The following is a 23879-nucleotide window of genomic DNA, read 5'->3' as shown; positions in this document are numbered from 1 at the left end:
CCCCCGCGCGCCCGGCGCCTGAGGTCCCCTAGCGCCCCCAGAAAGGCGCTGGGTTTGGCGTCTGCCGCGGGGTGCCCGCTGCCTTACAAGTTCATCACCATATTCCGCAGTCTTCGTGGGCCCAGCCCCGAGGGGTCCCCGCGACAAGCCGGAGAAAAGTCTTCCCAGTTTTGGAACCCAGGCGGAGGGAAAGAGTCGGCTAATTGAAAGAGTCAAAAGGGCTGGGTGATCCGCCACAGCTCTCACCACCACCTGAAATGACCCGGGACCTTGTTTACGGGTGATAGCCCCTCTCCGCAATGAGCCTCCAGCCAGTAGGTCTGTTTGGCCGCACCTGGAGCACAGTTGGCGCTCAGCAGGCTTTTGCTGAATGAAGGCGTAGTGTCTGTAGTGAAGTGTGGCACTTGCAAACAGCCCCAGCCCCGAGGGATTCCCTGTTCTCCATCCCTCTCTGGTTCTCTCGCGCACGGGGGCTCCGGGGACTTCCGCGGAATAGCTTTTTTTAAGACTGGGTGTTTCTTTGAGGCTCCCACAGCGCCCACTGCGGCGCTCTCCACTCTCTCTCCACCCGTACGTCTGCAGCGGGATCCCCGCCGAAAAGTTGAGCCCAAAGCTGGGGTCGGGTACAGGTTGGACATCCCGCTGGGGGCTCAGATCTGCTAGTTTTGATTCAGACTTCTCCCTCCTCGTCCAACCACGGAAGCCAGCTACCGTGGAGGTCCCCGCCGAAGGCGGGCGCGGCTCTCGAATCCCCGCTGCCGCCCACCCGCCTACCCCGGGGATCAGAACTAAAGTGCGCCCGCCTCCCCTGACCGATCCTGGGCAACCGGGGGTCCCTCCATCTGCTTTACCCCGAATTCCCCGGTCCCGCTCCTGCAAAGGCGACCGGCGGGGCAGCTCCAGGCACCTGCAACCTCTTCCTCGGGGGCACACGGGGCGAAGTTGCGCTTCTACAAGGCTGCAGAAAGTTCCCCCTGCTGCAGCGCTCGGCTCCCGGTCGGGAAGGGAAATTGGTCGGCGGCGGGAAAACCCGCCACTGCTGCCGGGGTCCCTCACTCACCGCTCCAGCCGCCTGGGACCCCCTGCCCTAGGTGGTGTCAGCGCTGCAGCTGCCGCCGCGCGGGCGTCGCTCGGGCTCTCTCCCAGGGGCCGCCTCCGTCTGCCACTCTCGCCTGCAACGCGCGGAGTGGTGACTCCTCTGAGCGTGTCAGCGACGAGAGGAGGGGCGGGAAAGTGGCTCCGGGCTGGCACGCTGCGGTCCTCCTCCTCCTCCTCCTCCGCCCGCGCCTCCTCCCCGCTGTGCTGCAGTGCCGGGCGGCGGCGTGGTGAGAGTACGAGCGGTGCGCAGGGAGGGAGTCACCGCGCGCGGGGGAGGCTGGAGCGGCGCACGACTCCGTGCGGGGCGGGCTGCCTGGCTCCGGGAAGTCCGGGTGCCGAGGCTTTGCTGCAGCGTGGGCTTGGGGGGAGGGGAGGGACCACCCCCAAGGGCAAGTACTTCGGGGGGAGTCAGGGCTCCGAGTTTGCAGCGGGGGATAGGAAAGGGGCGCCAATCCTTACTAGTCACTGAGTGTAACTGCGTGGTGCACTGGGGGCGGCGCCCCTAGTCCGGTCCCGCGAGACAACGAGGAATTCCGAGTGCTGGACCTAGTTGGTGCCACAGGAGAGAGGGTCTGCCCCGTATTTCCGGGCCTGGGACTGACCTGTTAACGTCAACTCGGCTTCCAGGGAGCCACCTGGCCGGGCTTAAATTGACCAGTCTCCTCACCCTCCACCTCCCCGCTGGCATGCAAGCGGAGCGGAAACTCGGGGCGCGCCGAGAGCAAACAGGAGGGAACTTTGCTGGGTGTCTGGGGTCTCCCTAATGCCAGGTGGGGCCAGACAGCTCTACCCACACGCAGACACTGAAAGTGGCCCTTTAGGGGGAAGCTACCGAATATTTTACAAGATGGGGAGGAGGCACGGGAATTCTGCTTGTATTCTTAGTAACAGTGGCGTGCTGGAGACCCCGACTCGAGCTTCCCCTTTCCGACGAGATCCGGCGCGTTCAGGGTGGTATGGCGTAGACGAGCTTCCCCGTTTCGGAACAGCGGGGTTCGGTGGCTCCGGGAAACCTACCCTGGCGAAGCCATGCCCGAGGCTGGCGCCGCCACCCCGCGGCGGCAGAGGAGGGCGTTGCCTTCCGCGGGCCTCCGGCGGCAGCGCCTCAATACTCCGCAGCTCTCACCCCCAGTCTGGAGCACTGCCACCCAGACACTGCGAGAAGCTGGGCTTCCCCAAGTCGCTGACCTGCGGGCTCCGTGCTCACGTGCAACCAATACAGAGTAGGAAGGGGCTGCGCTGGGGGGTGTCTTCATTAGGATCGCTGCTCTCGTGATGGGTGACCCAAGCAAGACAAAGCACAGCGCCTGAACAGGATGCAGTGAGTGGAACTCACACACACACACACACACACACACACACACACACACACACACACACACACACGGTTTATATGCCCATGTGCTACATTCAGGTAAATATGCCTGGATGATTGAATGGATCAGTTTGTGGATATTAACATCAATATTCCATGTACCTGTGCCGGAAAGGAGAGATACCAGGGCATCTCAGGCAGCCTCCTGCCCAGAGGAACTGGTAGGGATGAGGAGGTTCAACCCTGAGTGGTGGTGTAGCATGGGCTTTCTGGCTTGGTTTGTGTAACTGTGCATAATACTGTGGAGAGAAATAAAGACAATCCTTAGCGGATAACTTTCCCTTCTCTCCATCTCAAGCACTCAAGAACCCCGGATTCCTCTGTTAAACCTATACTTGCTCCGCCAGGGTCTTGCCAGAGTCTTTGAAAACCTGCCTGGGTCTTGTTTGGGTTAAAGACTTTGCAGTTTGCAACCATAGAGTTTGCTGTAAAGTGATCAAGAAACATGAAAATTAGGGAATGTGCCATTTGCATTTCATGAATCCTTCTACATAAACAAATTATTTAAATTAAATAACTGTTTAGGCTAGAAGTATTGTGTTGTTACCATGAGAAGGAAGCTATACTCCATGAAATGCCTATAAATCCAGCATTGGAAATGAAATTGTGAAATTTAAAAACTCATCATTTTTATCCAGATTGCCTGTGTATTATTTATAAAACTTTGAGCTCTCAACTGCAGAATGTGCTGGTCATATCATTGAGTTCCCAAAGGGCAGACACCCTCTTGAGAACCTTCTCCAAACGTCACACGATAATGGATTATTTCTCCAACGAGAGAAGTTCAGAAAACCATGAATGGTCAGCATACTTTGTGCTATGCTATCTCTTCCTTCCATAATTTTCCTGTGCTGTCCATGGAAGATATTTAAAGAAGGGTATCAATCTTTCTAGCTGCCAAGTTTTCATGTCTTGATACAGTTGAAGATAGTAGCTCCTATAAGAAAATTCCCAATTGTGTCTTTGCAAGAAATGTCTGATTTAAGACCGACTTTTGTTGGGGGGCAGTATTTAAAAGATTTTTAAATTCAGTGTTTATTTACTTTTGAGCACAAGAAGAGGAGGGGCAGAGAGAGAGGGAGAGACAGATCTGAAGCAGGTTCCAAGCTATCAACACAGAACCCTACGCAGGCTTGAACCCTTCATGACCTTGAGATCATGACCTGAGCTGAAGTCAGTCTCTTAACCAACTAAGCCACTCATGCGGTCCAAAGGGGACAGTATTTTAATGCTGTGTCTTTGGAGGATGACAAATATTTTCTCATGATGATGTGTTGCATAGGTTCTTCAGCTTGCTCCCCCCTCAAAGCTGCTCTCATTTTAGGGTCCCACCTAAATGGTGTCCCTTCTGGCCCCAGGCCTACTAGAGCCAACACTCGGTATAGTCTTCTCCACACCTCCATTATAAGGACATGTTTTTTCTCATAAAAACACTTGTCTTGTAGCAGCTGATGGAGGATAAAGGGAACACCAGCTCTGTCCCCACAAAACCCCAGTGCTCCGAAATGGCTGCCCTCCTACCTGTCTTGAATTTTATCCCTCAGTGCAGTGTCTGCTCATCAAACTAGAAAGCAAGCCATTAAACATACTTAAGGAACAACAAAGATCTGTCTTCACATCTGCAAAGTAGATTCAATAAAAATAATTCATACTAAGGGGCGCCTGGGTGGCTCAGTCAGTTAAGCGTCTGACGGCAGCTCAGGTCATGATCTCTCAGTCCGTGGGTTTGAGCTCCATGTTGGGCTCTGTGCTGACAGCTCAGAGCCTGGAGCCTGCTTCAGATTCTGTATCTCCCTCTCTCTCTCTCTGCTCCTCCCCAGCTCACTCACTGTCTCTCTCTCAAAAATAAAAACATAAAAAAAAATTTTTTTTAATAGTTCATACAAAGTACAGACACTGTGGTGATTACATTTGGTAACATACAAGAAGCACCATACCTAGCACATAGTAGGCACAGAATAAATGATAATACCCCTTCCTCTTTTAAATAGCCAGAGTGAAGTTTTCCCAATTCTGTGATCGGAGTGCTAGTCCTAGAAGATGTTCCTACAGGCTCAGGGTAATTAACAGCTGGCTTCTAGAACAGAGACCTCAAGAAAGCCTCATACACTTGAACCAAGGCTACACCATTCCAGCTTTCCCCACTTCCATCCACAGGGGTCAATAATGAGGCACAGACTCTAGATCTTGAGTCTACCAATATTAATCTCATTAAGCCCTTGATGCCTATTTATATTGGTTACCACAGCAGCTTTAGAACCTCAAGTGTACATTTTAACATTCATAAGACTTAGCACATCCTAGCTGTTCCTTTTCCCCTACCCAGCTCCTGAAACTTTGTTTTGGCCTTCTGGAATGCACAGTCCACCATTCACAAAATGCTCTTTATCTTCAGCTTCTTCTGAAGTTCCCATTCATTTCCTCCTCTGATTCTCCCCTGAGAGAGGCTGCTTCCACAAACTTCTCAAGTGATGGCTGGTTTTTTTCTTCTCTAGCTCTTGTATCACTGTGTCAGGAGGCAAGAAGGTGGGGTCCTTCTCATTCCTCACTGCTGCTTCCGGAACATTGTACATCCTTTCTTCCTGAACAGGTAGCTTTGAATCACATGTCATTGGGCTGTTTTATACTTTAAATGATGCCACCATGCTCAGACCTCCAAGTCATCTGCCCCTTTCCTGACAACTTTAGCTCCTAATTCAAGGTCACTCCGTAAACATTAATCCTACCTTAATCTTCACAAATTTGATGCACATAAAGATGCTCATACCAACCAGTACTACCTTTTGTCCTGAACAGGCAAGGCTCTGTGCCTGAGGGGGCCCTTGCTTAGAATGCCTTACTTAAAAATTAAGTCCCCTTTTGGTGGCTGGGTTTGCAGCCCCAAATTTTCATGCAACTATAAATTCAGTTTCATGTTGGGCTGGTAATTTCCCAGGGCCCTGGAAGCAGTAAAGGCAGATACTTTCTGGAGGAGCTCTCCTTCATCCTAGACTTCAAAAAAATCCCTCAAATAAGTTTTTAGTGAAAGCTACATGATGAAGCACACAAAACTACTAAACACAAATGGAAGAATGGCACCATTAAGGAGGGTCAACAGATGTAACAGAAGAAACCTACGTCCTTCCTCAAAAAAGGACTTCAGATGTTGGAATTATTAGTTGTGATTCTTCCTTAACTTGAAGAAAAACAAAAGACAAACTTATAAATATTTGCAGTTAATAGGAAACTATAAGGAATAGACAATCACATTTGAAAAGGTCCCAAATCACCCTTCTGTCCAACTCTACTGGTTGTCTTACCAACATACAATCCAACTTCCACACTCATATACACACCTTCCTCCTTCCTTTAAGAACTTTGATATTATGTAGGGATCAATCTTTTTTTAATTGTACACATATATTTAACAAAACAGTTTTACAGAGAATGCTAGAAGCGCATTTCTTCATATTTTACAGAAGGGCTTGAAATTCATACCATTGCACAAGCAAATATAACTCCTGACTAGATGGATTACATTTTGTTTAGAGTTTAGAGCCTTGATGGTGGGGTGCCTGAATGGCTCAGCTGATTAAGCATCTGACTCTGGCTCAGGCCACGATCTCACCCTCTGTGAGTTTGATCCCATGTAAGGCTCTGTGCTGACAGCTCAGAGCTGGATCCTGCTATAGATTCTGTGTCTCCATCTCTCTCTGCTCCTCCCCTGATTGCACTCTGTCTCTGTCTCTATCTCTGTCTCTCTATCTCTCTCTCACAAAAAATAAACCTTAAATAAAATAAAGCCTAATGGCAGTAATCATTATGATTAATAATAATTACTGATTGAAAAATAAATTTAAAAAATAATGAATTAAAATTACATTGAATATGGTCTCAAATGCTCTAAAGAAGGTGTGCCTGATTTGGAGGAATTTTTGCTGTGTCCAAATAATGTCCTCTTTGGAACTTCTGTGACTCTGGGGTCATGAATCATCAGTCTGATTCAGACTGTCTGCTGGACGCCATGCATGCTACCAATCTCCTTTAGTCACTGGCCAGGTCTTTTAAGATCTATAAAAAATATATATATAAAATTGAAGTGTACAGTTTTCTTTCCAGCTTCTGGATAGACTTCCTTTCCTTATAGCTGAAAGCATTCTTATACGTCCAATCCCCCCCAACTCTGAAAGTATCTGGGACATAGCAGGTTCTCCCCAAATGTCTCCTGATTTAAACTGAACTGTGTGTAGAGTTCATTTCTCTTGAGAAAACAAGAAGGATGTCTTCATCTGTTGGTCCCTAGATCTTGGAGGTGTTTAGCAAATATTTGCTTAAAGCCAGAATGGCTTCAAGATCTTCCTCATAAGCAAATGGGAAGCTTTCAGAGTCCAGATGGAAGGCTGAGAATGAAAAAAAAAAATCAGCTCAGTGAAAACTCAGATCCCAGAAGAATCTTTCTGCTCAGACTCCCAGGGAAGAAACTGCCTAGTTTCTAGGCAGGGTCAAGAAATGAGAACCTGAAGAGGTCTCTAGCTTCCCCTGGTGGCTCTGAGGGAATGGTAACATAGCCCTCTGTGCTAGGGCAGAGACAGCAAAGAGGGTAGAAATGTCCACGAGAAACATTTTGCCAAGTATGTTTGGCAAAAAAGAAGCAGATTTGATGTCTGGAAAACATTCCTGTTAGGAAGGAGAGAGATGAATGAAAAGAAACTAATCTGTTCAGGACTATGCCTTAAATATACTCTGTGGACCCATAATTGTCCCTCTCTGTGTTGTTTGCTCCCTGTATCTGCATTTCTAGATTAAAGTAGATTTGTCACTTAGAAAATGTCTAACCTCAGTGCATGTGACTAATGATAAGACACAGAAGGGAGGTGGTGGTCCTGAGGTCTCAGTCCCAGGAAGAGGAGTCCCTGATACTTGACAGAGAAAAGTAGAACCACCTCACATAACATATGGTGTCCTAGTCATTAGTTTAGAGATGCCCAGGAGAAAGCACAGCTGTTGAGTAGGCAACTCATCTGCTCCAAATCTCTCAGTGACTGTGTAGTATCTCTGACAAAAGTGTAAATGCTTCAGCCTGTCCATGTCTCACATCACTGTCCATTAGAGAGACTTCAGCACAGAGGAAGCATTGAATCATGAGGTGGCCAGGATGACTTGGCCATTCTCTGACCTCATCCATCCCAAGGCTTGCACAGTGGGCCTGGGGAACCGTCAACTAATGAAGGGAGTTTTCAGTAGGATAGTTCAGTTGGCCATAGTGATAATCAATCTATTTAACCAACAAGCTACTTTCCTTATTTCACATCCTGACCTACTCACCTTATTTCATGGAATGGGTTCTCCAGTAGACCACATGTAATCAAACCCTAAACCCAAACTGAGACAACCATTTTGTAAAGCTGGACATAGTCAGCTCTGATATGCACTCTAATAGCTTTTAGGTTCTACTTTGTCAATAGTTTCATCACTTATCAGCTTGGTGATAAGTATTCTGTCTCATTCCTGAAGTGTCACAGCCTTTGAAAGCCCACAAACTCCCTAACACGAAGCTTTCCATTTACTTCACGGTAAATACATTTTGGGTAATTGTTCAAACATTTAATTAATATTCTACATTTCTTCTTGAACTTCTCTTTCCAAAATGAGACATATCAAAGGTCTTTCTATAGGAGGGACTTGCAGCTTCAGATTTTGCATTGCTTCCTATGGGGGGATAATAGTACAATACCTTGAGAAACCTCCAGCATCGCTATGGTTTTAAGTGGATTTAGATTAAAACAACCACATACACACACACACACACACACACACACACACACACACACACACACACCACACTTTTTGTGGCAAAATTAATCTCTCTGAAACTCTTCCTGCTCTTTTTCTTTCAGGGACTTCTGTTGCTGCTCGAAGCTCTCTAATAATTTTATGGATCATCTGTATCTAAATGATTTATAGCTCAAGTCTGAATATTTCCATTGGGTCTTTCACATGATCACTAGCTGGATTTTTCCTTTTTAACATTCTACCACAGGTTTGTTAATACATTAAATTATATTAAATTATTCTGCTGCTCAAGGGAGAATTATTGTTTCCATGTTCAGAATTTGTCTTGTATAATCTTCCTATCCAAATTAGTGCTCTAACACTCAGCTTTTCTACTTTAATAATAGACATGCTGATTTCCCCATATGATCTAGCTATTAAAAATGCATGTAGTAAGCTCTCAGGAAGTTAGACTCACATCTATTTTTGGCATGATCCATAAGTATTGGTGCTGACCAACTTTTGGGCCACAAATTGTTTTTTTCTATTAAGAGATAGCAATGCCATAAATGTTAATGATGGAAACATTTAGTAATAACAGTCTAATTCATGTTTTCTCTTGCTTTACATCTAGACTAAAGCTATTCCTTGCAACAGAAATATTTTTGAACTACCCATGCCTTTGCTCCACTCTCAACCCCAACAAGAGTTTCCTGGGTGCCATTTCCTGAATAACAACACATCCTATGTGGACACTAGATCTCCCTAACTCAAACTGAAGCTCATTTCTGTGTTCAGTGGCAGTCCAGAATTAAAGGTTCTTTAATAATGGGGCTTGATGGATTAGAGGAGGCATAGGGTCTCTCTTGCCAGGAGTTCTCTTAAAATCCCAAGAGAACAGCTTCCCATGTTCACTACTGATGAAAATTTAAATTAAGCTCATTCCAGGCTATTGTTAATTCTATGTCTCATTTTGGCATAAGGGGTAAGCTATAGTTTACCAAAAGTTCAGTGTTTGGGGTGATGAAGCATTTGCATACTCTCTGACATGCTGGAAAAAAAAAAAAAGAAACTCCTTACCTTCTTTTCACTTCCACAATAGACAGAGTCAGGTTCCTATGGGGAGCCTTAAAAGAATGGTGGCCTTCATCTTGTCCCTCTGACTCACCACCTCAGAGGTCACCTAAAAGCTGTGAAAGTCCAGTTTCCAAAAGAAGTAGCTCATTTCTAAAGGCTTTCTGGAGATGTAGGCTCAGAGATCCCTTGGAGGAACAAAAATTAGGCCAGGATTTCCATTAAAGAGATCCCCCAAATCACATTTTTTAGGTTTTCCCAGACAATGCAGGAATGGTCAGAAGTATGTAGAGGATATTCCAGACCATTGGTTCTCAGAATGTTCCATGAAGAGATTTCTGTGGCATATCATCATGATAGGTTAAGACCAAGAGTCCCAGAACACAGTGTTTACAAGATACCAGAAGATGGCTGCAACTTAACACTCAGGCCAAATGTCACCATGGTAAAATACAACTTTCAAGGCCACCTTCCATGCATTCCCCTGCATGGGAATGGGCAGTTGTCTTAGGGGTGACCAAGCCTAGACCTCAGAGTCCTGGAGAAGTCAAGGCCCCATATTCTTATTTACAGAGGATAAAAGGATTCTCATCTGAAAAAAAGGATACTGAAGGATACTGAAGTGCCACCATCAGAAGTTGCTACATGTACTCTTGCAGAGGGCCTTGGTCCCAGGGACAGTGGACATTTGCCTGGTAGAATAAGGCCTAAGTAGGAGACCAAAGGCACAGTTGTCTCTCTGGTGGGCACCTCATCTTTGACTTACCTGGAAACATCTGCATATAAAGAAAGGTACTTGTTGAAAATCCTTAGAACAAGGGCAGCAAGCTGACAAAACTCTACTTAGAACACAAGCAGTTGGGCAGCAGAAATCTAACATGAGGTCAGGTTGCTGAAATTCTCCAGGAACTCAGGGCACCATCCCTGGTCTTCTCTGCCAGGATGAAAGACGCCTAGCATCCTCAATGTGGGCTGGGGCCCTAGGGCCCTGGGCTGGTCTTGGATGTGAGGCAGGACTGGATTCCAAGCTGTAGAGCATGGAGAGTGACATGAGTGATAGCTTCCAGGAATACAGCCAAGGTGACAAGCCAGCAGACTGAGAGAATAATCCAAAGGGGCTATACAGAGCTTGAATCTAGATATGAGACCTTTGACGATGTTGGGTCTGCAAACAACATAAAATGAAGTTGAGACTAACTTGCACCCAAAAAAATGTGAAAGACTGGAAGAAAAGTGAGTCAGTCAGAACCACAGGAAGAAGTGAAGAGCCAGGTCTGGGAAAGACAGGAGCCAGGAGATTGCTGAACTCCGAGTAGCTCCTTTTAGGGATCTGTTTTCTGAATGATTCAGCGCCTCTGCCTTTAGCCCTTGTGTCACCAGCCTGGTATTCTCAGGAGAGTCTGAAGGGCGCAACCTGGGGGCACTTGGCAAGTGGAGGGGTGAGCCAAGGGCACCCTGATGGACATGCCCACCAGGACCTCAGGGAATGTGAGACAGGGCCACTTGGCAACAGGAGAGTAGAATGTGGCTCTTAGGGGAAGGGTTGTGTGGTCTGTCCAAGGCAAAACAAGAAATATCCAATTTAGAGCAGCTTAATGACCAAGGGCTTGACCAATGTGAAGGGCTTGAATGGAAGGTAGAGAGTGCAAGGTAGAAGGCATTTGAGGCAAGAGTCATTCTACAGATTCTCACAGCCGCAGCTGGGTATGAGGATGGAGCAATGAAGGGCCCTGTGCTCAGAACGGTCAGGCAGGTAGCTTGGCACATGAAGGCAGTACCTCTCCTCCTTGGTTGAGTTTCAAAGCATATGGCATCGATACAGAAAATCTGCAACCCAGATTCTTGGCAGAGAATGGTTATAACTTCAAACCTTCTACACCTCATTCCGCATCAAAAGATCAGTGGATGCCAAAACACTATTAATGAAGGGCCCGAATACCAGGCAATGCATCCATTTGATGCTTCGAATGTTATACCTCCTATCCTGTGGCAGACCATCTGGGAGAGTGCTACGTACTGGTTGATGGTTTTCCTTTGTTTTATTTTCACTTTACTTTTTTTTGTACTTTGTCGATTTTATTAATTGTACTTTGATATCAGCTGGCATATTGGAACATTATTTTATTTTAAAAAGAAACAGCCCCATGTGTGTGGGGTGGTGGTGAGGGTGTTGATGAGTAGGTCAGACAGCACAGTCTTTCCGTAATCCCAAGGGCACTTTTCTTTCCATTTTTAGTATCAGTAAAAGTTGTGATCCTTCTCTACAAATGGTTTATTTCATCCTAGTTATACTTAATCCCCTCATATAGGTTTTGTAAAACACTCCAGATCTTCTTGGAATATTTCACTGTATAAATAAAGAGAACTAGAAACAATATTATTTTCTCAACCTTTTTAAGATCAGATAATTGCTACTCTGTTAACCATTCTGAAGCATAAAAAACATTGGAAGTGAGCCAATGAATTATGAAAACAGAAAACCATGAAACCTCAAAGCAGTAATACAAAAAGAATAAAAACTATAAACCAATCTCAATCATGAATACAGATATAAACATTTTGAATAAAATGCCAGCAAGTTGAGTTTGACACAATGAAAAGAAAAAGTATACACCATAATCCACTGGTTTCATCAGGATTAAAGCAGAGTTCAGTATTAAGACATGTAGTAATAATAATCAAATGGTTATATAAGCAAGTTCTATGGATTTATCTCAATATATGTTGAAATGTTAATCCCCATGCTCACATTTGACTCATTAGAAATCTAGGTATAGGAAAATAGATTTTCAAAAATATATTTATATCAAGCCAATAGCCATATTATTATTGGGGAAACACTTGGGAATTCCCATTAAAATAAAAAATGAAATAAAGTGGCCATTATCATCAACATCACTTATTTGGTTTTATGAGCACTGGCCACTGGAATAGAAAAAAATATAGACAAAGATCTGAGAAATAATCATAGGAAAAAAGTAGAAGGAGCTATCATTGTATGTACTTGTTAAGAATCTATATATATAAACATAGAGAAAAATTAAGAAAAAAATGGCTAAATTTAAATATCCAAAGACTCACCGCTACCCTATATATTGGCAATAATCATTATAAAAAATGATAGCAAAAGTTGCTATTCACAAAAGCAAGCAAAAATGTAAAATACCCAAGAGTAAACTTGGCTGGAAAATTGTGGGAACTATATGAATAAAATCATTAAGTTTTACTAAAATACTGAAAAGAAAATTTGAATACATGGAGACACATTCTTAAGTGGAAAAGCTAAGTATTAAAAAGATGTCTATTCATCCAAAGTCAATTTGTAGATTTAATAAAATACATAATGCTTAAGGAATTTGGGAGGATGTTATCAAAAGAACTGTTAAGTGTACCCAGGCAAATAAAATAGGTACAGACTGCTTAGGCACTTTTTGGAAAGGACAATACTAAGAACCCCTTCTCCCAACAAAATAATATGTATTAATTCAGTTTGGCTTTGGCATACAATAGTTTGTAAAGCCAGTGGAGTATAACACATAACTAACACAGAACACTAAGTGGTTTTAAAGAAATCACGAATAAGGGACTGAGTGCTTCTAAAGCCTGCTGTGGAGAACCTGATGAAATAACAGGGAGCTTTTTAAAGTTAAAAATGATATAAAATCAGAAAACTAGCAAATATTTGCAACAAATTATGAAAAAGATTCATAGCCTTGATAGCCTTATTACACAAAATCCTCATACAAATTATCAAGGGAAAAAATAAGTCCTCAGGAGATAAATGAGCAAAGGAAATAAGTTGGAAATTGACAAGGAGGAATGACAAATGGTTGATAAATATTTGACAAAATGCAATTTGAAGAAACACAATATTTTAATCATCAAAAAAATTCTTAAGTGAAAATTATTTAATAATTAACTTAGATCACATATAGTTTCTTTAAGAATTTAATGCAGTTTGGGGCACCTTGGTGGCTCAGTTGGTTAAGCGTCAGGCTTCAGCTCAGGTCATGATCTCACGGTTCGTGGGTTTGAGCCCCGCGTTGGGCTCTGTGGTTGAACGCTCAGAGCCTGGAGCCTGTCTTCAGATTCTGTGCCTCCCTCTCTCTCTGACCCTCCCCTGCTCATGCTATCTCTCTGTCTCTCAAAAATTAAAAACAAACAAAAAAGAACTTAAAAAAGAAGAGTTTAACGTAGTTTAAAAATACCATTAAAGGTGTGTAGAAAGAAATACATGCAATTGTAGGGGTTCATGTGACTATAGGTACCAGTTGGTTCCTGGGGGCACAGTTTTCTTTGGCAATAAAATTTGAGAGCAATTTCTTCCCTATGTTTTCCTAAGGGTTCAGTAAGTGACAGGCTGTATCTTCAATAATGCCTGTACAAAGAGAACTGCATGTGTTTTTTTCCCTCAAAGCATATCTTAATGTGAACCTCAATTTTTTTAATGTTTCTTAATTTATTTTTGAAAGAGAGAGAGACAGCATGAGCAGGGGAGGGTCAGAGAGAAAGAAGGAGATACAGAATCTGAAGACAGAATCTGAGCTGGCAGCACAGAGCCTGACACGGAGCTCAAAACCATCTACTGTGAGATCATGACCTGAGCCAAAGTTGGAAGCTTAACTGAGCCACCCAGGTGCCCCTCTCAATTAAACAAAAATTTTTTTTCAATGTTTATTTATTTTTGAGAGAGAGACACAGAGCATGAGCTGGGGATGGCCAGAGAGAAGGAGACACAGAATCCAAAGCAGGCTCCAGGCTCTGAGCAAATGGTCAGCACAGAGCCCGATGCAGGGCTCGAACCCACGAACCATGAGATCATGACCTGAACTGAAGCCGGACACTTAACCGACTGAGCCACTCAGGTGTCCCCCCCCAATTTTTTAAAAGAGCAAGGAACATATAGAAATAAGAGGGCACAGACACTGGTCATAGAATGTTATGAACTACCCATTTTGATAAACCCTAATAGCAGTTTAGGTTGGTGCCATTATTTGAGTGTTTAAGGAAATAATATTTAGTACATGTTAAGAGCTCTAATACCACTCCTACTATTTGTTGCAGTAATCCCCTTTCAGACTCTTTCCCAAAGTGGAAATCTAAAAATGGTAAACTTTACCCAAAAAGCCGTTCAGTGTAGTATTAATTATGACTGCGCAAAACTGGAAATGACCTAAATATCTAAAGACAGAAGACTGGCTTAGCACACTGTGGTGGCCCTGAGTACACAGAGGGCACACTGTAGAAAAATCATACCATTGGAGTAAGAACAAAACACAGGTATAAAACTGTATCTACAGTAAGATCTCAACATATACTCTACGTCTACTAGAATCACACAAAGAAAGTATTTCAAATGTTAAAATTATTTTATATTTTTCTAGACTTTTTGTTAAAAAGTAAGAGCTGTTCCTTTTTACTCAGAAAGACTACATTCTAAAGTTCATAAAAGACAGATGACTTATTAAGTGGATGTGATGATTTTATTTCACGTACCCACCTCAATACTTGTCAGTCTCCATGCGTGGGGAATTAGGATTATAAGTCTTTGATTTTAAGATTTCTGGTCTGCTGTCTTCTGACAGATGTTTGGTCCTCTGGCCTAGAGGTTTTGAAGTAGGAAACTTAAACATTCAATTTTTTTAAAAAAGAATATTCCATTTACTATTTTTAGTCACAGGTTGCTTTTGGGTATGTAGTCTAAAAAAATTTTACCATGCAAGGGATAACCTATTTTAAAAACCATAAATGTTTTCATGTTCTAAAGCTATATACACTGAATGTTCAGATCAGTTTTGTGTACCTCCTTGATATCTTATTTTTCTATGCTATGCAACAATTCGGGGGGATCAAAGCATTCAGAGAACCTTGCTTCCAGGGAAAGTTTGAAGTCTAGCATTAAATCAGACCTATTAATAACATCAAAACTGACCTGTTGCATATCAAAGATAGTAATAAATTACAGGGTTTGTTTTCCTTTTTAAGTTTCTTTTAGATCTAATATGAGTAAAAGAAAGAGGTGAAATAGCTTTCCATGTTGTTCCTTTGATTATTCATAAGTATGCCATTCTTAAAATTTTGTTGTGTTTGATCTTAAAATCACTTTAACAACAAGAAAATAGTAACAGTTAAAGAGCATTCTGATGTTCTCAGAACATTGGTATTTAAGAAATGAAAGGCCAGGGAAGGGTTGATCTCAACCTTCCGACTACCTCAAATCCAGTTCCTGCCGTCCTCGACATCTGAACTGTAAATTCCTGGTAGGCAAGAACACTTACTTCCTGATTTCCTCTGAGTAGGACCTAGTGAAATATCTCATAAAGAGGAACACTAGACAAATGCTTTGGGAGATGATGATGAAGAAAATGATACACAATGTGCAAAACTAAAACACAAAACCTTCAACCAAGGGATTCACTCCAGGAAACCCCCAGCTGCTTACATAATATGTGTGATGCACACGTTGTTGATTTCTGTTTCTGTGTGTTTTGGCTTTGGCAGGATTACACTTCTAAGAAGGTTCCTTCACCCTGGGAGGTTCACTCCTGCTGAAGGTGTGGTCCTGCTCCCTCTCATGGCCAGGGCCTGAGCTCCATGGTTTTTTCTGAAGAAAGCCTCTACCTTGAGATTTGCAATCTGCTTTTTCTTCCAATCCTTTCTCAGATCTTCATTCCACGCTACCCTCTCTTGTCCTGAATTTCAGTATTAGCTTTAATCTCCCCTCCACACCGTGCAGTATACTTTTGTATACCCTGTATACAAAATATGAGTCTAGAGTAAGAACACAGTTTTATGTTTGTGCCACAACACTCTTCGTGTTCTTTTGCTCTCCTTCCTCAGCCTTCCTCTCCCTTATTGTTACTATTCACTTTATTCTTTTTCAAAAAAAAAATGTTATGAGCATTGATTAACAATACTCATGGGCACCCGGGGTCCATCTGCCTTTCTGAATCACTCTCCATATATCACGTCATACCATTTAAAGTTGTTTAAATCTCCTCAAATGTGTTTTCCAAATACACAGAGGAAAAAAAAAAAAAGAGTAAGTCCTTTAAGAATTAAATACAAATCTCTGGTGCGGGTAAGGTTATAAACAGTGGTATTGAATAAAGATGCTTGTTTAAAAAAATTCTCCATCTGTAAAACTCTCAGAGTTCTTAGCTGTAAACAAAAGATTATGAGACAATTCAATCAGAAAAGGATTCTATTAAAGGTTATTACATCATTTCCAGTATCTCTGAGAAGAACAAAGGAGGAGGCTTAGAGCCTAACTCGGTGGAAGTTAATATCTGACCTACACTGTGGGATGTTCCAGAGAAGGTTTCATGGCCTCCAACTCTAATTCTACCACGGATGGAAGCCACACCTTCACCGCCGCCTTCACCACTGTCTGCTAGGTAATGTCCTTGCTAGTTCTGCTTTCCCACTTTCTTTACAAAAATGTCCTAGTATTGGCAGAAAGTAGGACACACATCTGGGCCTTTACTGCAAAGAGATCTGGCAAGGAGTTTCTTAGCTCCTTCCTAGAGAAGGTGGAACAGAAACTGTAGATGCTCTCACACACATGTGGAGCCAAAGAGCAAGACCATTCAACCGGGATAAGCAATCCATCAGCCCCATGAAGGAAAGGAGTGCTGTGGAGGGGCGATCACCTTCCGGTTAGAGGCAGGCAATCGCAGCTGATGACGCATGGGCTAATTTTATCATCATCCAGGGTGAAGCACATCATTATACGGGGCTGTGTAAGGTGTCCAGACAGTTAAGGAAACTACACAGTGTGAAGGAAATGCTTGCTGTGTTGGGAGGCAGGGCAACATTACGGCTAAGGCGGACGAGTCTGCGCTTCTCCCTAGTGTACACGTCCAAGAGCCTCCTTTGTGGTCAAGAAAAGTCCATTCAATTCAAAAGAGATATGGCTTTGGTCTCCGTACCTCTGTGAGAGCTTATTAGGGTTTAATTAAAGGCAAACTCCAATGACTTGGCTGACTGCCATGGTATGAAAGGTAATATTGCTTGATACTTTCATCTTCAAATTGACCCAAGCATATGACATGGTCCTAAATAAAGAGCCTTTCCTATTTCTCAATATTTTTTGCCAATTCGCCAGAGTAAGGAGCTATAAAGCAATAATAGCAATTGAACATAGGAAAATTATGTAACTTTTTTCCTAGATTATAATAAAATCCTGATACCTAAATTCATATAACCATCCATCAGATCTCTCCCTCCCTTCCCTTTCCCACATTCTAAAACTTACATCACATTTAAAAACCTATCCAGCTTTTTATTAGACAAAGATAACAGCAGTTTTAATAATTATTTTAGGGGCCACTAAGCTCCTAGCCTCATGGATAAATAAAACTCAGGGACCTTAGGACTATTTCAGTTAAACATCCCTTCCCAATTTCATATACTAAGAGGACAAAAAAATGAACCAAAATGTACATGCGTCCCAATAAAGAAAATGCTGTCTTTGCATTTGACATGAATATCATTCTGTAGATTACTTGAGCCTTTTTACAATTCTCTGGATGTACATTTACTTCAAAATGTCCATTTTAGAAACAAAGTTTCAAGGAAATGAACACAGTCGCATAGCGTTTAGAGGGCAGGTTTCTGTGTTTTTGTGTATTTTATATAATCCTGCATATGACAGGGCCTCAATGTGTATCAGCTGATAAGAATAATGATGTGTGATTCTCTATACCATAAATAAGAGTACAAAGAGGAGAAGGTCTGTCCTATGATCTCACATATTCAGATCAATATGCATTTAGCCAGAATACAACTTGAGGTGGGCTGAGGGCAGTGTTTTATCTCCTTATTTCTGACATGAATATCTCCTGAACCAAACCAGGTTCCTTATTGGAACAAAGATGGAAAAATCTAGGCTTTGTGGAATTATTAGAAAATAATAGCGAAATAGTATTAGAATAATAATTGTTAAAATATTTAGAATAATTAGAAAACATTAGAAAATAACATGCTATTTAAAATTAGTGGCAAATATGTACTTTTATTTGTTTCTGGCAATAGAAACAATAAAAACACTTGGTTAGTAATAGGAAACAATGGAACCCAACATTCCATCCTTTACTGTGTGTCAGTGTGATCACTTTCAGAACTTTGGAAATGGTTTTACACATTCATACTAAAGCCTCTAAATTTGGATAGATGCACAAGATTGTGGTAGAATAGTATAAAAGAATATTAGAGTAGAGTTTTATAAAATCTACATATACTTATCTTAGTATCTGAAGTGATCTTGAAATATTCTTATTTATATTTTAAACTGTGATTAGATTTGCTTTACAATACTAATTTCACATTTCAACTTCTAGTCACACTCAAAATATGAGGCAAATCATCTCCCAATTTATTCTCTTCCATATTTAATTTTATAATAATGAAAAAATAGAATATTCAGTACTTGTAATATTCTCCTTTGGCTCTTAGGGAGTTCCTAGTCTGTGTCTATATTCTAATGAGCACTTCAAAGTGTGTCTTCGCCAACATTTGTTTCTTTTCACTCCAAGCTGCTGCTCCACAGAAATGAGAAATTAATCTGTCATATTAATTGGAACAAATAGCCTGACTTGTTTCTGGGCTGGCTTCTGGTGTGTAGGTAGGATTGGACAGGAAGCAGTTAGATTGGAGTTGTCCTGGCCATAGGCTGCCCAAGTGTTGCAAGAATCTGGTCCACCCCTAGGGAGATCCAGGACCTGAAACAGGGCGGCCCTTGGAAGAGGGCATAATTCCCACCTCCAACCCAGACTATGCCTGAGTTATTCCTGGTCATGCAATTGAAGTAGCTTAGGCAAGGAGACATTTTGAGGGCTCTCCTTGGTAGATTTCCTCTTGCCATAGCCAGTTTCCCATCTGTGCCAGCACCCCTGATGTTAATCCAGACATCATGCCTGGCTCGTTGAATATTTATCAAACAGATAAATGCAGACAAGAGGAAAAATCAAATACACTGTAAGGCTACTTCTGTGTGGAACAAATTTTAACCATACCTAAAAGAAACATTCTCTCTAAAATAAATATATGACCATTAATCCCTGTAAGTACTTCTCTAGTCAAATAAAGGGCACAGCAAAAATAATTACTGAATAATTCAAATTCTCATGAACACTAATCCTGTTTCAAGGAAAAAATACATATATATTTTGTTTACCATAATTTTCCAAAATGACTATAAACCTTGGTCAAAATTTTTAGACTGGTTGGTGAGAACTTAACCCAGATGAGTGATGTAGCCAGTCACATTGCTGTACACTTTACATGCATTATAGTCCTTAATGCCCATAAAAACCCTAACTAATAGGCACTACAGGTGAAGAAACTGAGAGAGGTTAAATAGCTTGTCTAAGGTCACATGTCTACTTAGTGGCAGAACCAATTGAAACCTACTATATCAAACATATGACTAAAGGACCACAGTTCTGGTTATACTATAAAGCTAATTTTATATAAAAATTCCTTCAACTTTTTTCTAATTAATTATCTCTAATTAATTATCTACTTACTATAGAGATAAGGTACTATCTCTATAGTACCTTAACATATATTATTATGCTTATGTATTATCACCACACCCTATGAGATTTGTAGGGCAGATGGTGGAATCTTCTTTTTATGGACAAGGGATGTTGCAGCTTAGAAGTTTTGACCTGCCAGAGTCATAATGCTGGTAGAGACCCAGCATCCAGTAACCTTTCCATTATGCCCACTACCTCCTTGAAGCATATCTCAAAATTAACAGAGACTGAGTGTTACAGAAACACAAATGAATTCGCTAAAGTACAAAGCAAACCAGAAAACATTGTGGATATTTGACAAAATGATCATTCTGGAGCAGAACTGGAAACAGAAACCCTTTTTTTTATATTGTAAAAGACCAAGCTATTATAAAATTATTTCCTGAAAAACAATTTTGAAAACTGAAAATGTCACCCTTGGTCTTTGACTAGATGAGCTCAGATAAGAAGAGGCCAACCATCACATACCAATCATTAACGTTCTCCCAATCCATAACAAAGGTGTGGATTCTCATATGTGACCTCTGAACTACGGAATCAGAATATTTGGTATTTTGATCTGACGGCGGGTACAGTCCAGACTAAAACTATATTTTTCGCGTTTCAATTCAAGAGACTAGCATTGCGTCCAGGGCTCGTGTCCGTCAGGGTGGCCTGTTGAGCTGTGTGACACACACTCATGAGCTCAAAAGACAAATGACACCTGCAACAAAGAAAGGCCAGCTCTCTTGAGGCGCGGATTCTTGTTAGAGATTTGGGAAATCCACACAGTAGTTACCTGAAATTTTTGAGTGTTTCTTTCTTTTCTTGGCCCAAATTGAAAAACTGGGAATTGAGATATTTTATACAGCCTTTAGTCTATCCCAGCTTTCTAAGTCAGTGGAGTGTGGTACGGAAAATATGGGAAGTCCAGACTCCGAAAACCTCTCCCTCTTAATAATAGTGTCTCAAATTCCACTGAAGTTTTATTTTTCTGGGACTAATATTTAAAATCAGAATAACATTAAACCTATTATTATAATTGCTTGGTATAGTGTTAATATAAAATATTATAGGCTGTATTAATATATCATAGTATAGCACTCTATTATGTACAATATATAACATAATAATATAAACCCTCCAAGAGAGGGTTTATTTTAAAGTAATACCTTTACAGTAATATTATTTTAAGGTAATAGCTACTTAAGAATCAGACACTGTTGGAAGAAAGATTTCAAAGAGGAGAAATTGTAGGGTTTGAGTTTTAATAAGGACCTATCATGGTAAGGATCAATCTTGGTTAGGTCCCAAATTAGAGTCCAAGAAGTCAGCAGCATAATATGCTGAGCACAGACAACATGTGACCTGACCACTGCTGTCAAATGGGCTCTCAAGGATGAAACATAACACACGTGTGTTGTTCCTAATGCCAGGTCCCAGGTCGCTCATAGCCATGGAACTGGGGCTTCAGAATCTTAGATGGTCTTGATGATACACAGAGCCCATCAGATCCTAGAAGTCACCCTGGAACCTTTTGTAACAGTCATCAGCCCTTTATAAGTTTTAATACTGCAGTACTTTCTGCATTGATTTTTGCAGTGATAGCCTGCCCTTGATTAGAGCAGTTCACATAACCAATGAGAAGGGAGGAGAATCTTACTGATGCCCACAATCCCTGAATATGAATATGCTTAAAGCTTCCCCAAGCATGGTGATCTCAAAAATCAAAAGGTATTTAGTCAGCAATATAACTAAAGTTGGATTTAATGTTTTAGAAAAATGAATTTAAAAAATTTCTCAGACTTGATTAGAAGAAGATTAAATTTCCAAAGAAACCAAGCACTAAATGTTTGGGGTGTCCCTTTAGTTTTTAATATGGCCTCAAATGGCTTTAAGACTTGATCTTGCAGCCAAGGAGCTAGAGCAGGGGAAAGCCTTGGCTAGAAGCGCACTGGATTTAGCATCTGTACTCCACAAACGGAACAAGTAGCCATCATTCAGATAAAACAAATCGTTCTATTACTCTGCTGGGAAAAGAAAATGAAAGTTCCCATGTTTTCTTTTCCTCATTTATTTTTTCAATTACCAAAAATTGTTTCCAACATAGTAAATAAACTTCCTTATTATAGATTATGTAGACACTGTATACAGTCATGAATAAATCAAAATGAGGAAAGCCTTATATATAGTCCTACCACCCAGAAACAACTGTTTATGTGCTATTTCAATATATTTCATTTGTCTTTTTGCATGATGCCTAGACTTCTATAGATTTTTTAAAAACTTTGTTTTTAATACAATATTTACATAATTGCAATCACGCTGTATCTTATGACTAGCTTCTCTCACTTAACATTATTGCACAACTCTTTTATATTGTAAATTATATAAGCCATATGTTTCATTGCTGTAGTGAATGGAATATATAACTAGTCTTCTAGTTTTCAGTGATTTTAAATGTTTCACTAAGCATTGCTGTGATGGATATCTTTGTTGACTAAGCTTCGTGAGATTTTTAAACACTTAAAATGGACTTTCAGAAGTGGGATTATTGGAACTAAAAAAATAAACATCTATGTGACACCTACTGCTAACCTAAATCATAAAACCAATGGAGTCTCCCATAGATACTTTTGCCTCCTTCATCTTAAATATCTCTGGGTTTTATCATTTAAACATGTGCTGCTTTGATAAAGAGAAATGTTATTTTGTTGTTTTTATTGGCATGTATTTATTACTAGTGCAGCTGAACATTTTCTTGGTGTATTAGCTAAGTAATTATAGGGCATTTTGTGAGTTTCTTATTCATATCAAATATTAAAGTCTATATTGTTTCTCAATGGTTTGTCAGATTTTTATAAAAACATTATTTGTTTTAGTTGTTGCAAATTTCCGTTGTTTAATTTATCTTTGTATTGATTATGCCTTTAATTTTTAAAACTATAAACATTTAAAACCCACGTGTGGAAATATGTATTTGTACTTTACTTTGTGATCTGGTTTGCTTATTGTTATTTTTTAATCCAGGCATGCGGCAAGGAAGTTCAGATACTTTCTTTGCTATGGCTTTTCCTTAGAGAAGTACATTACCAAAAATTGATGGGCAGGAAGAAAATCACATTTCTAAGCTTAGAATTCATCTGAGGTTTATTGCTTGGTACAGATCTGAATTGTGAGAGATCACTTTCTTTTGATGCTTTAATTCCAGGGCATAAACAGTTAAAAAACCATGAATAAGAGCAGGGTCTTCTTATAAACACATTAAAATGCCACAGTTTTAAATGTTCTGGAAGGATCTGCCCAGGAATTGGGGGAGAAATGAGTATAGAAGCTTTCCTTTCATTTCAATTTTTTGGAACAGTTTGAGAAGAATAGGTATTCACTCTGTTATAAATGTCTGGTAGAATTTTCTGGGAAGCCATCTGGCCCAGGACTCTTATTTGTTGGGAGATTTTTGATAACTGATTCAATTTCTTTGCTGGCTATGGGTCTATTTTCTATTTCTTCCACTTTGAGTTTTGGTACTGTGTGAGTGTCTAGGAATTTGTCCTTTTCTTCCAGATTGTCCAGTTTGTTGGCATATAATTTTTCATAATATTCTCTAATAATTGTTTGCATTTCTGTGGTATTGGTTGTTACCTCTCCTCTTTAACTCATGATTTTACCTGCTTGGGTCCTCTCTCTCTTTCTCTTGTAGAAGTCTGGCTAGGGGTCTATCAATTTTGTTTATTGTTTAAAAAAAAAAACAGCTCTCAGATTCACTGATCTGTTCTGCTGTTTTTTGGGTTTTTCTTTTCTGTGGTCTTTTTTTTGTTGTTGTTGTTTTGGATTCTATATCATTCATTTTATGCTCTAATCTTAATTATTTCCCTTCTTCTGCTGACTTTAGGCTTTGTTGCTGCTTTTCCAGCTTCCTTAGGTATAAGGTTAGGTTGTATATTTGTGACCTTTCTTACTTCTTGGACTAGGCCTGAATTTCAGTGTATAGTCCTCTTAAGACTGCCTTTGCTGCCCAAAACAGAAAAGTCCCTACTAAAAAGCAAAGTAGGACTAGAAGG

At 41.1% G+C, this 23879-nt stretch overlaps 1 protein-coding gene across 1 annotated transcript in view; it reads right to left on the bottom strand.

Annotated features, from left to right (window-relative positions):
• The window catches only part of SV2C (synaptic vesicle glycoprotein 2C), a 214759-nt gene extending 213592 nt beyond the window's left edge, over positions 1-1167 (bottom strand). The window contains exon 1 of the mRNA XM_029942459.1: positions 1061-1167. The gene's annotated coding sequence lies outside the window, so the exon portion shown is untranslated. The remainder of the gene's footprint in view (positions 1-1060) is intronic.
• Between the last annotated feature and the right edge of the window lie 22712 nt (positions 1168-23879).

This window comes from Suricata suricatta, chromosome 6, assembly GCF_006229205.1.
Source record: "Suricata suricatta isolate VVHF042 chromosome 6, meerkat_22Aug2017_6uvM2_HiC, whole genome shotgun sequence".
NCBI lineage: Eukaryota > Metazoa > Chordata > Mammalia > Carnivora > Herpestidae > Suricata > Suricata suricatta.
The sequence above is the reverse complement of the archived record's forward strand: the minus strand, read 5'-3'. Positions and strand labels throughout refer to the sequence as shown.